General features: G+C 32.2%; 1 protein-coding gene across 2 annotated transcripts in view; it reads right to left on the reverse strand.

The window, feature by feature from the left end:
* The window catches only part of LOC130675771 (RNA-binding protein MEX3B), a 32,818-nt gene that overhangs the window by 12,192 nt on the left and 5,407 nt on the right, over nt 1-15,219 (reverse strand). The window lies entirely within an intron of this gene.

Here is a 15,219-nt window from a genome sequence, read left to right on the forward strand (position 1 = left end):
CGCAATTTACCCCGCTTTTACACCGATATTATTCCGTTTTTACACCGACATTACTCCACTTTTACACCTGTTACCTCGCTTTTACACCGGTTTTGCTCCGATTTTACACCGGTTACCCCGATTTAACACCGCTTTTACTCCGTTTTTCACACCGGTTACCCCGATTTAACACCGCTTTTACTCCGTTTTTACACCGGTTACCCTGATTTAACACCGATTTTCCTCCGTTTTTCACACCGGTTACCCCGATTTAACACCGATTTTACTCCGTTTTTACACCGGTTACCCCGATTTAACACCGCTTTTACTCCGTTTTTCACACCGGTTACCCCGATTTAACACCGCTTTTACTCCGTTTTTACACCGGTTACCCTGATTTAACACCGATTTTCCTCCGTTTTTCACACCGGTTACCCCGATTTAACACCGATTTTACTCCGTTTTTACACCGGTTACCCCGATTTAACACCGCTTTTACTCCGTTTTTCACACCGGTTACCCCGATTTAACACCGCTTTTACTCCGTTTTTCACACCGGTTACCCCGATTTAACACCGCTTTTACTCCGTTTTTACACCGGTTACCCCGATTTAACACCGGTATTTTTAACACCGGTGAATTACTCCTCCTACACCGGTGTAATTTTATTTTAACACCAGGCGGAGTTAAAACGAGTCCATTGTTAACACCGCTCTTTTTACAGTGTATATATATATGTATAATAATTAAAATAGACTAGACTGGACTAGACAAGACCAGAGTATTAATTTAATAAAAGAAGGTTATTGCCGGTCAGTTACATCAGACAATACGATGATGAAACAAGATGATTGTGAAGTGGTTGCTAATCGGTCGATTGAGTTTTCATAGATGGTAATGCATAAATATGTAGTTGGTAATGCAAATAAGAGGCCTACTAGATATATATATTCTATTGAGAGAGGAGGTTTATTACGATTCGCTCGGGTGTCTGTCTATTTGTCCGTATGTACCATTTATTGTCAGTTAATCTCGGGTTGCTGTGGTGAGGTGAGCTATGGTGATAGTTAATAGTTATGGTCGCTGGTAACTGCCCACCTATAACAGCCTTTTTGCTCACCAGTTTCCTCGTCTCATATATATGTACCAACATATTCCCCCTACACTGTAATATGTTTGTTGAGTCACTACAAATGCTCTCAAGTTGACCGGAAATTTCTATTATCTGTTTCGTAACTCTTTCTCTAGAGAGAACCAGGAAGACTAATTTTATTGTCACCAGCTATTTTATTTTTTTATTTTATTTTTTATTAATTTTAGCTCTTTAGTGTAACAGTTTATTTATATATATATTTAAAGATGAATTTATTTTCTGGGCAAGTTTGTCTGCTGATAAATCAGGTAGAAGAGGAGAGAAAAGAGATTATATCCATGTGAATAAATAATAAAACTGTCGGTTTTGTGTGTTCCTAGGAACTATTGCCGTGACGCACAATGGAGATAACTTGGGACCGTGAAAAGAGAAAAGAGTGTAGCAGGACTATAAGACCAAATAATAATAATAATAATTATAAGTATACACGGAGCATAAAAGAAGTTAAGATTCACAAGATGCCCAGAATTTAGAACGAGTCCCAAAGACGGCCACCCCTGGGCGATCCTGGATCTTCGAGTCCTCATCACAATGTTCTCCTCGGGCCCAAGGACCTCAACCTCCTCACTACAATTCACTACAGCCTACACACTCAGATGCATGTGTGTTGGCTTGAATTATTTTTTTTTTCGCCCGAAAACCAGATGAAATTCGAGGCCGATTATTTTTTTTCCCTCATTTCACCCGATTCTTTTGTTCCCCTCCCCCACCACCCCCTTATCCTACTTCTTGGGCTTTGTATCTTTACTTTGTTGGACTTAGTTTCTTATTTTTTGGTACTCGGAGCTCGTTCAGTGTTATATCAATGATGTATAGTAACCAAAGTCTTTTAATTTCGCTCCGAGTCGCAACAGCTGCGTCCGTTACGTCGCGTTGGTCGTGTATACAATATATATATATATGTAGCATGTATATTATATTTATACATATTTATGTATGTAGGAGCCGAGTTTAGTTAGAGTAGCTGATGTGAGTACATACTTATATATTAACACGTGTACAAGAGCTCGAGAGACGAAATAGAGGCGACCGGTTGGAGGACTCGAGAACGCGAGTTGACTCACCGACCTGGCACTCAGGATATATTAATCTTGCTAAACTAATATAAATATCTAAATATTAAATATAAACATTTATCTATACATTTTTTATTATTTCGTCTACTGAAATAATAAAACTTACTATTTTAATTACAAAATTAATTCCTAGAAAATTGTCTGGGTCGGCATTAATGCGCGATATAAAGTTTTATATTTCAATAGTTATTTAGTCACACTAGAGCTGTTTACTAAATATCAATGAAGCAATTTATGTTAATTTGTTCCCAGAACCGCCGAACCGACATACACTTTTTTTACGATTCAAGAATTTTTATTAATTTTATTTGAGGTGATAAGAGTTCGCTCTTGAGTATGTGGGATTCAGAGTATCGAAGATTTGAATTTTGTTGAGTCGATTATTTGTTTAGGAAGTTAATAAAATTTTACACAAGAGAACGTTGACTGGTAGCTCACTATTGGAATTGCTTGAGCGAAAAAGGCGTGGGGACAATGGACATAAACAGAATTACTTGCATTACTATTCTGTTGTTACTCTCGTCTGTAAATATGTATGTAATGTGTATGTGCTACTGTGGACTAAAGACAAAAAAATAAAACAGAACTGCGCCCGTTACGCACATTGACCGCTTTCGCTGCAATATCGTTCATTGAGCAACTGATTGCGCGGGCAATTTTATTCAAAAATTTAAATATCTCTATTTCTATATGTCTGAATATTTTAATCGGCAATTTACTGGGAATAAATTTTTATAAATATTGCGAATGAATGAATGAATGAATGAATGAATGGAATCGTGTTTAGCAAACATGAGTAAATATTAATTTTAAATCTACGGCGCGATGCATAGATTTGAATCAATCACTCCCAAGTAAAGATAAAATAAAAAAAAAAATTGCGAATTTTAATCAATGGCCCATCCGATAGTAAATCCGCTGGCAATAAAACGCGAGCCTCTCGTGTCACATGAGTGAGAAAGAGTATACTGTTATAGTGCTTCGCAAATCCGATTGGAATAATCCATTCATTGGAATACACACGCGTCAACTCACGATACGGCTATTCCTTTTTTTTTTTTTTTTTTATATTAAACGCCGGGTGAAATTATGCATGAGTTTAAAAATTAGATTAATCAAATCAAGCTGACATTTTTTTTTTTTTTCATCATTTTTTTTTTCTAAGTCGCCTCTAATATATGTCAGCTATTATATATTAATCTGTATTTATCAGCTATACATATGTGGACCATATGAGTCGACAGTCACGCCACGTGTCTCTATATTATACATGTATATACATATATATAAATAGATAAATATGTGTAACCACGTTTCTATTCCGATTTTATTGATTGTACATTCTAATCGAGATTATCAATTCGAGTTTATCAACTTCATTGATTAAAAATAATAAAATAAACACGAGATATTATTGTAGAAATATTTTTTTGTCCGAATATATATTTTTTGTGGGTATGAAAATTAAATAAAGTCGATAATTTGTTGGCAACGATTTAAAATAATTTATGGACACAAAATTATGAGCGAGTGGAAAAAATGTCCTTGGAGAGAATCCAAAACTCGGAAAGCAATCGCTGACTTTTTTCTGTCATTTCTTTCGATATATGGAATTTTTTACCCGCATTATTTAGCATCTGACAGTCGAGATAAATTAAACCAGCCGAAAAAAAAATATCTAAATTAAATATACATATATATAATATTATTTTAAATGTAATTAATGTTTAAATATGAATGGTGTGACAAGTTCAAGGTCCGAAATCGGAGTAAAAAAATAAAAAGGAATTAGAACGAGTGTGTCGATCGATTGTGCGTGCGTGAGTATGTGTTTAGATATAATATACTATTGCGTATATATATTATGTGTAGTAAAATAAAAATATCAAAGTTAAGTAGACATGGCCGCGAAAGAGTTTATTGTACATCTGAAAAACCGGATTAGTAAGAAGTACGCCAATGGTTTCCATGGGAACTCTTTCTTTAATATATATATAGATATATTTATATGTATAGAGGAGGAATGAAGAACGACAGAAAACAACCGTGAGCGGGCGTCTCATCGTATGTCGACTATCGTTATTTTTTTCTGGTGCTCGATTCAGAAATAAAAGATAACAAAACTTGTAAGAGAAGAGAGAATGAAATACTCGAGAGAAAAGAACTATAAAACTTAACCCAAATGGAAACAACTACCACTAGCACACCGTATTAACAGATTAATGTGCTCCTGTGGTATGTCTTCGAAACTGCTCCAGACTAAAACGATCGTACGAGTTACCGGTTTTGGCGCGCGACGCAAATAAAGAAATTCCCTGCCTGTAGATTCTCATTAGCGACATCCATTTTTTATTTTCATTTATTGTCCGGACCCGAGCAGCCCATCGATCAAGACTCAAATAATTACCAATATTAGTTCATTCATTTTATACTTTATATTATTTATCATTTTCTTTTGTCGCGACTGTTTATTGCGTCAATTCATTTCTACACAGAAAAAAAGAATTTTTTTGGCGCAAGAAATATTTTGTATTATGAATTGAAGACAAAAATTTTTCTTGGCTCAATAATTTTTTTCTCGCCTAAAAAATTTTTTTCTTGTTCCAAGAAAATTTTATCTTACCCCAAGAAAAGTTTTGTTTTCACTTTATAATACAAAAAATTTCTTGGGTCAAGTAAAAATTTTCTTAGAACAAGAAAAAATTTTTTGCGCCAAGAAATCCTTTTTTTCTGTGTACTTGTGCGCATTAACAAATTTTTTTTTACACAGAAAAAAAGTTATCTTGAGTCAAGAAAATATTTTTGAAGACAAACATTTTCGAGAACCAAGTCAAGATTTTCTTGAGCCAAGAGAATTTGTCTTGGTTAAAAAAAATTCGTCTTAGTCGGAGAAGATTTCTACTTTACTGAGAAAATTTAGATCTCCAAAAAAATTTTCTTGAATCAAGAATATTTACCTTCAGTCGAGAATTTTTTTTTTTCTGTGTAAGACGAGAATAGAATTTTTTTTTTTTTTATGTAAAATTTTATTTTAGTCAATTAATTGGATTTAACGTCAAAGGAAACTTAAGTGCACTACGTCACAAATTTTAGTACCACAGGCGTAATGTAATCAGTGGGAAATGATAATGAAAAAATGATATTTAGAGATTTTAAATAAAATTAGTTATTGTTTATTGAAGATAATACGTTGGAAAATGATAGCAAGTAACCTGATTACGAGAGTAAATCAACTTTGTAACTTTTTGCTGATACAGAGTGACGTTGCCTGGTCTACATCAAATTACGATTAAGAAATTACGTCTACTGGACGGTGTCGTTTTATTTTCAAACGCGTCATCACCGAGACCTGATTTATGTGCACCAGCACAATTCGTGATATCAATAATATATATATTAGATACTAATGACTCCACATATGACATGTACCATATTTGCATATATATTTATTATGCATTAATATGCTAAATGCGTTTCCCAATTGCCGAATTAACACCAGAGTAATGGCTTTGAAAAAAAATATTAGGCTTTATTTTATTTCGTACATAAAATTTTATGTTCTAACGTTTACTCAAACTCTGCGGTAGGTATAAATATAAATATATATATTTTTTTTTACGATGATTCATCCATTTAGCCAAAAAGATTTCAAATGTGAAAGTAGACTGATTACGTAAAAAAATAAAATACTCATTTTTAATTATCAAAATAGCGAATTATATAAAAAAATGTCAAGCATTGGCGGGAAACTGGAGTTTGAATTTAAATTTTGAGATAAAAGTCTAATATTTTTGTGGCCTATAGTTGCCTATAATTAATGACGAATAACAATGAGATGAGTTTTCACTCGAAGAATTTTATTGGGATTACGGAGTTGGCGGGTCGAAGTGGGCGGCAGGTTTTCGCGACAAGGAAACGACCACGGATCGATCGTGAAAGGCCCCAGGAGACCCGAGTGGCGAAATCAAATACTTTTATCCTTGAGTGTATATATTTATATATATATATATATATATATATAGCTTACGAAATTTTTCATTTCAGAGGCCAGTTCGGTAATCGTTTGAGACAAAAATTAAATCCTACATATATTCAAAGATTAATATATTACACACACACATGTATGTTTCTTGTTAAAGACCTCACCCGAGTGTCCATTATTTCGCAGAAGTACCATTTCCTGAAACACGACTTTACTGTCCGAACAGAATGATGAAGATATATATATATAAATATATAATGGTATCTGATGGCGTCGGCGGATCAAATGTTACTTTATATAATATCCATAAATATTTAATTAATTGCATCATCAATAATAAACTATTTCTTATTAACAGAAATTAAATTTTACTGCTGGTTATAATTATAAATTTAATAACTTTATTTTAAATTAATTTATAAATAGCAATTAAATTAAATTCAAATTTTAATTGTAAACGTGTCGTTATTATTTTTAATTTCATCAATAAATATATTTATATATTTTTTATTACCCGATTTAATTATTGTCATATATATTTTCTGTGGAATAGTAAATTTGTTTATTTTTTTAATTTTTGCTGCAATAATTCAGTGAGAAAAGGAGATTAAAAATGTAGTAAATAATATTTGATAAATAGTTATAAGCAAAGCTGAGTAGGAGGCTTAAATGTTGTGTGCATCGGACCTCGTGGTGGCAAACTGCATCGCGGCGCGTGTAACCGGGGTCCCCCCGTTGTCGGTCGCGCATCCCACCCGTGGTTTCCGCCGGCCTTGGAGCCACTGAACCACTCCGTGGTTCAACGATTCGATGTCCCAGTGTTTCTCAACTATCATCCGCACTACATTAAAACCCTCTGCCCAAAATTACTCCTACACTATCCTCGCACTTACATATTACCCAGCAACCAGTCACTCATTCACTCACTCACTCATCCGCTCATCAGTAATCTCAAGACACCCATAAATAAAAAATATAAAACATCATTTTCTCTTTTGTGATTCATCTCAACCACTCCTTAACACTAATACATTTTTTACCGCTAACAAAATACCGCGTACCGTTTTATTGTTTCAAATAATTTATTTTAATTTGCTAAAAATTTTTTCATTTTTTTTCGAAAATTTTCGAGATGCAGCGAACCCTCAAACTCCCGCTCTCGATAAAATAAAATTTTTTAAATAATAACAAAAAAAAGATAAACTCAAGTGGTATATATATTTATATTTATATATATATGAAGAGGAAAGAGGACGAGTGGTGAGTGAGAAAGATGAAAAATAAATTTTTTAGTTAAAGTCGGTATGGTTAAGGCCATGGTAAATAAAAATGGTAGAATTCTTCCAAGAAATGGGGTCGACTACAGACGATACTACTGAAGATCCTCCCGCTGTTTTTTCTTATTTTTTAAAAAATTTAAACATCTCATTTGCTACAACTATTGTACTTTTTCCATTTCTAATTTCTCCAGTCATGTAGATTTTAAATTATTTAACATCAGACAACCAAAGACATTGCGAGCTGTCCCAAGTACAATTACTTCAACACAATGTCACGCTACTATCCATTGTCTTTGTATTTTACGACCACTATCTTTATCTTTATCTCCATATATATATATATATAAATATATATGTATATGTACTTTTAGTTTAACGCACGTTCAAATTCATAGCACGCGCCGCCAGTCTTCTTCCGTCCGTTTTTCCTCACACCAAGTTATTCACTATTATGCCGTCAATGCCTCGTATTTTTTAAATAAACTATAAATGTTCCTCGAGAAAATTACCATACAAATATTTGAAAAAAAAAAAAAAATATCGATATCTATTAAATAATTTACAGTATCGATGAGCGCGGAGATGAAAGCCTAATATGGAGTAAATTTTAACGATTTTTACCGAATTTAAAATTTATTATTTTGGACTACTCGCTGTTGAAAGTTACGGACAAGGTGAATATAGAGTGGCCGAGCTAAGCGGAGGAGAAATAAGTATAAAGGTACGGTAATAAATTATAGTAGTAACTTAATGCCAACGTGGCAGGAACGTCTTTCTTTGCGAAATTCGGTCGCTCAGGTAGTTTAGTTGACCAGTACCTACACTAATACAACAAATTAAAGATTTAAGAAACTAAGTTCCAGCAGCAGGTATGCCGAGAAAACTAAAAAAAAAAATTTCATCGGTCAATTCTCGGTTTTTGCTTCTCGGAGACGGTTTCAAGTTTCGACCTTTCTACTAAATTTTTTCGGTCGCGATCGCGATCTCAATCATTCTCCGGTACAACTGTTCAGAATAATATATATTTATATATATGTAGTACGTCATAATCCCTAAATGCCGACAAGTTGCGTTACCTTATTACTTTTCGGCAGCAATAAGTGCTGACAAGTCTCAGACTTGGATTCGAAACGGCGCCAAATTATACATTTATCATACATATATAATATATTTGTCTCTTTTTAATGTAAACTAAAGAATTGCCCACTCGATTTCTCTTGGGGCCCAAAACGAGTGCGGATATATCGACGTCAAATATATAAATATACATATATATAATATATTTATCCATAGCAACTCAATACGACGACTTTCTCCGTTAAATTTTTCGTCTTGTTACAAAATTATTAAAGTACTGTTATGCTCACAAAGTGTGTTATAGTTATCAGTACATAAAACTATTGTAAAAAAAAAAAAAAATACAATAATTTTTATAAATATTTAAATTAATTCCGGACTGATGGATGAAAAAACATAAGATTTATAATTTTTTGGAGTTTAATTTGAATTTATATGTTAAAATAAAATTTTAATCTCAAGTACTGATGTTAATGTTAAATAAAATATGCAATAATATTGTGCTGTGATAAAAGTTTGAATTGCAGGTATTTTCTCCCACGCTGAATTGTAAATGTACGATGTGCACCTGTCGGAAGATGCAAAGCCCGCCGGTGATTTGGAAGGACGTCGACTCCCTCACGCAAGAAAAATAAAAAAATTAAATTTAAAAAAAACCGTCCAGCCTTAATGCATACACACATATATAGATATATATGTGTGTAGACGGTGAAAGACCGAGAGTATAGACGGTTAGAGGAAGATTTGGTAAAAAAAAAGTAAATGAATAAAAAAATGGCAAAGTGAAAAGGACGAAAAAAGGATCGCCCTAGAACCCACCAAAGACGCAGACACAAATAAATAACAACAAAAAACTTAATAATAGAGAGCATCGGCAGCAGCTGAGGGACGGAGAGACCGACCGAGAAAGATGATGAGGGCAGAGACTCTGGCTTTGTCTCAAGGCGAGCGCTGCTCCTCAGACAGATCAAATTTACAGACTCCAGTTGCTCGAGCATCTCTCGATACTCTTAACTCGGAGCAACATCACCCATACGCGAATTCAGTTGATAGTCACTGAATATTTGTCTATACCCAAGTTCCCAAGTTTACGTACATTAAACAGCCCACGTGTCATCCGTTAATTCAATTTTCATTTACAGTATCTACCTCTCACGTTATCACTGTCACCGCTATCTTCTATTTATAATTAACAAAACTTATTCTACCGATTGATTAATTACTGACTGACTCAACAGCTCAATGATTAATTACCACGTGCCGCTATAAATTACTTTACATAAATTTCTTACAAACAATCCGTCGTATTTAACTCATCGCAATTTATAATTAAATTGGAGTAAAAGAAAAGAAAAAAAAAATTACACGAGCAACGTGATAAGGAATAGGCGTGACGATCCTCATCCGAGTCCTTGGACACGTGCACCGTCAATTGTGAAATTAGTTTTTATAATTGTCTCATAAACTCACTCGACTTTTTGTACTGTCACTCTCTTTCTCTCATTGAACTTAAAAAAAACCGACGTCACGCCAAGTAATTTATTTAATGCTCAATTATTTTCCCTTGGATTTTTTAAAATTTAATAAAATATCCGAGGCAAGTGCTCGGTATCGTTTAGTATTTTTGATAACACGTCCTACTTATTTAACTAGTACTCATTTTACATCGTTAAACCCAGGTCTACATATACATACATGCATGTATATATAAATATATATGTATATAAATGATTACTGATTACAAATGACCAATTGGCTGTACATAGACTTTTTTAGAAGCAAACGTAATGTGTTATGTGACTTAGCATGTGTAATGTAATCAAGTATATATATGAATATATATGTATATATATTTTAGATGGCTAATAAATGAGTGTAACAATGATATCACATTTCCAACGGTACAAAACGTCATTGCACTTGTTTAATATTTTATTTCAATACTTGTTACATTATATCATTATTCTGTATATATATATATATACACATGTATATATATTCCGCTGTGTAGGTGAGTCCTAAATTAAATGGCAGGTATCAATTCATTTATACTTTCACTCGATGTAATAAAAAAAATAATAATCTTAATAAACGCGATACTTATTTGTAAAAAAATATATATAGATATATATATATAAAAATGCCCTTGTAACAATGGCTTAAAAATAAATTATTATAATTACGAGGCCGTCTGGTGAATTGCATAAAAATATATATAAAGACAGTGAAATAAAAAATATTTAAAATTAAAAAAAATAATTTTAACCTCTCAACATTTCCTCAGAGGTCCTGCGTACGGAAGTGGGTCAGTGTCACGATAACTCGAAAAAAATTACCACCGTCTTTTACCGTGTGTACGTTAATGTTAAATAACCGGCAAACGATTTTTATTTTTTTTTTCACCCTACCCAGTGTTTGCTTGCGTTAAAATATTATTTACAACTGTAATTTTAAATTCAATTAATATAAATTTAAAAAAATAAAATTTTTACGCTTATTGATTTTTAATTGTTGCTGTCCTCGTTCCGTTAATTAATTTTGTCGGAGAAAAATAATTATAGCAGTCACTCATTTGACAGTTTTAAATTTCTTAGATAAATTAATAATAGACAATAATAATAATAATAAATTAATATGAAGAGTAAACTATTAAATCAATCATGAAATTCCATTATTTACTGAAAATTTAATAATAATAATTGTGTGTACGTGCGCCATCAATCAATAAAGTTAATTAGAGAGCCATTAATTAAATTTCCATCGAACAGCCGATTTGCTCGTACGCATTTTTTTAAAATATTACGTACGTAGACCAAACAAATTTATTATTATTATTATTATTATTATTAGAACACGTGTATAATTTTGTTATTGATTTAATACGTCAATAAGTATTGAGATAAATAATTCAAGGTGAAGGAGTTTATTAAAGTTGAAGAAAGGATTCATTACCGCCTACACTTTTTTTTGCTTTTTTTTTTACTGGAGTAGCGATACTAGTTTTGTTTGAGTTTTAAAATTTTTTAGCCTCGTGACGGTCATCAGCTAGTAGAGAGCATACAGTATGTAAGCGAGTGTAGTCAACGATACACTGACTATACATTGATACACCTTACAGACCGTTTACTTTTACTTGCCGTCGAGATCGAGAGTGAAGGAGCGAAAAAACGGCGCTTAGAATAAGTCGCGAGAGAGAGCCGACAAGATGATGACGAGGCAGCTGGTTTCTGATGGGAAAAATATAAGAGATTGTAAACGGTTTATTTTAAACGGCAGGTGCTTTTTTTTTTTATTAATTTTATTTAAAAAAAAAAATCTATTGTTATCGATACCGGAATTTGAAATTAACTAATTTATTTAAATTTTTATTTGAATATTTTTAAAAAAAGTTTTAATTTTATTGTACGATAATTAATTTAAGTCGCAAATCGAGTGTTAATACAAATGAATAAAACATGTAAGCAAATATATATATATATATATATGAAGACAAAGAAGCTAGTGTGAACCATAATATAAGTTTAGTAAAATAAAAAAGGACAAATAGAGACGGGCATTGACAGTAAGTGTCGACGAGTCTTGACCTAGGACACGCACAGCCGACCGCGACGCAGCAGCAACTCATATATGCGTTTATTTTATTATTTTCTCGCGGATCGATTAATTTATGTAATTTTAAAAACATGCCCTTGTGTTTATTTTTAACCACTCGAAATATATATTTTACGATATATTTATTTTTCGCCCGCAACGTCAGCAATCTTTTGATCTTATTCATTGTTGAGTTTTATTTAAATTTATATATTACGATAAAAATTCAATACTACTTTACATATAATGTGTCATTGTTTAAAGAATAAAATTTTATATTTTTTAAGTGAAGGAAAAAAGTAAATAATTCGTCGTCAGGTCAATTGTGGGTGGATCCTTACAAAGGAAACCGCTCGCTTCCTGTCAACGAATCTGATACTTGGATAAAAAATAAAAAAATATTTCCGGATATTGGTTTTGATTGCAACGAATTTAATTTTTTAAAATTTAAAAATTTATTTATGTTCTTTGTCTTTCAGTGTGTACTTAAAAAAAAAGGTACAGCCGTTATTCAATATCATGATGCATGAAGCTCGAGTGTCGAAGTGCAACGTCCACAAACAAAGAGCAAGTCTTTCCACTTCCGATGACCGCCCATTTGTAAACCGACAAGAAAGTACATTTGCTACTTTTGAATTTAAATTATTAATGCAATTAAAAAAGAAAAAAAAATTAAATAATTACGTTAATTATAAAGTGAATAATGTATGTAGGACTTTAGTATGTATGTAATAACAGCATGCGTATTTTTAATAAAATATTTAAGTACACACGGTAATGAAAAATGAAAAAATAAAAATAAAAAATATTTAAATTAATAAAAAATAATAATTTTAAGAGAATAAGATTAAAAGTCAGTGTAACACGGTCATTTTAATCGATTCAAGGACACGCCGAGGTCTCGTTTTATTCCCTTGTGGAATACGCTACCGCGATTCAATCATCTACGTCCGTTTTCCTCGCGAGTCGACCGTCCGTTTTTTAAAATTTTTTTTTACGAGACATTATGGAATTTTAATTTAAATAAAGAGAATAAATTATATTTATTTAAAAGTCATGATAAATCTATAAAATTAAATTTAACAAAAAACATGAAATTTTAAGTGTATCCGTAAAAAAAAACGTGTTCAGGTCAAGAATACTAAATTAAAAACCAGCTTAAACTAAAAATGTCTAATGTCAACTGATAAATTAATTAACTTGTAAAAAAAAAAAAAGATTTAAAAATATATATACATTTGGGGCTGGGACCATCTGCTGGAGCGATAAATTTAAAAGAGCAATTGTGGTTTTAAAAAGAGTTAAATGTATAATTTTTGAGCTGTGATTTTTATGAACATTTATGATCAACTCGCGGTAATTCTCATGAGGATTACAGTCGCGTGTATGCCAATATAATATAATGTAAGAGAATTTAAGTGCACAAAAGTGTACGAGAGAAAGAAAAGAAAGAGACGAGAAATGAAGAAGAGACGAGAAAGGTTCTCTCGATTCTTGTTCTATACCACTCACACACACATATATATATATATATATAAATATATATGTACTAAAAGTTGAGGGTCGATCGAGTTCCGAGAGCATGAGAACGGAAGGCCCCTGGAATATCATCGACGACGGCAGCTGCGGCTGAGGCCAACAAAAGGCGCCAACAACCACTGGCACAAAACTTAAACATCACTTCTTGTCTGAAACAATTCTGTAACTACATACTATACTACATATGTATACATCTACTACATGTAATGTGACTTTTCATCTTTCATTATTCAGAAAAAAAAATTTTCCATTTCAAAATTTAACTCTAGATACTCAAGTAAATAAACAATCTCGTATATAAAAGTCATAAATATTGAATGTAATAATAAAATGAACGGAAAAACTTCCGGTTAACTTGGCAGACTAACTGGCAGTGACCACGATTGATAACTTATCTACTAACCATTGCAAGTAAATGATGTTTTTACGTAATATTTATTTATTCTAATAATTATTATAAAATAATGAATTATGAATTTAAATAAAATTTGCTCTACTTTTGTAATAAAAGTCGTTGCCCTATTTTTTCTTCTTCTTTTTTTTTTTCAAGTTTTTGTAAAGTGTATAAGAGTATGAATAACCGCCTGTTCCTTTGTGCGATACACGGCATAGAAATGTAGAATCGGAGAAAGAAAAAATATAAAATATTGAAAGAAAATACGCACATATATGTATATTTAAGTACAAAGGTAAGTAACTCCTCCTTCTTCCGTAAAAATTTATAATTTGCTGCGGTTAACCTTGCGGTTGTCATACAAAAAAATATTATTGCCGTAACAAAGTGTACTTGGCAAAAAAAAAGTATTTCACATAAAATAATTTGAAAATTTCGTGAGAACACACGGTCGTGTTATTTTTTTCGGCGTTATTTTTATGCGGTTACTCCAAAAAAAAATAAAAGGAAAAATAAAGGGGTTAGATGAGGAGAAAGTCGCCACTTTATTACTCAGTGTATTGTAAAAATAAAAATAATAAATAAAGAGTACAAGTAGGAGTTGATGCAGAAGATGCACCGGGCTCTCATCCTATCATCTCATTCATTATTTTTCATTTATTCCCCAGAGTGGAGTCTTATGCGGCAAACTAAAAAATATATAACCCAGCACAAGATAGACAGAGATAGAGAGTTAAATTAAAGGAGAAAAATCCAACATACACACAAGTGGGGAACTACTAAAGCGAATAAACCAACACACATCCCGTTGCCATGTGTCGTTGCCAGTAAATTTCTGAATACGAGTAGAAAAAAAAATGTTTTATAAAAGTAACACGAAATATTTACTTGTATGTACACGCATACACTCTCATAGATATATATTTATCTTTGTCGTCTTATTTCTCCCTTACGACGGTTTACCGGCTTTTTCCGACTGTTGAGATACGTTAGCTCGCAATAATAACGCACACGTCAACAACTTTAATTTCTTTAGCGACATATCTCTTTGTTTTTTTATAAATACACTGTAAAAAATCACCGGGGTAAGTCCAAACGGTGTAGGTGTTAAAATTATCGGTGTTAAATTTACCCCCGAAAGCGGTGTG

The sequence above is a fragment of the Microplitis mediator genome, chromosome 1 (assembly GCF_029852145.1).
Source record: "Microplitis mediator isolate UGA2020A chromosome 1, iyMicMedi2.1, whole genome shotgun sequence".
In the NCBI taxonomy this organism is placed as follows: Eukaryota; Metazoa; Arthropoda; class Insecta; order Hymenoptera; family Braconidae; genus Microplitis; species Microplitis mediator.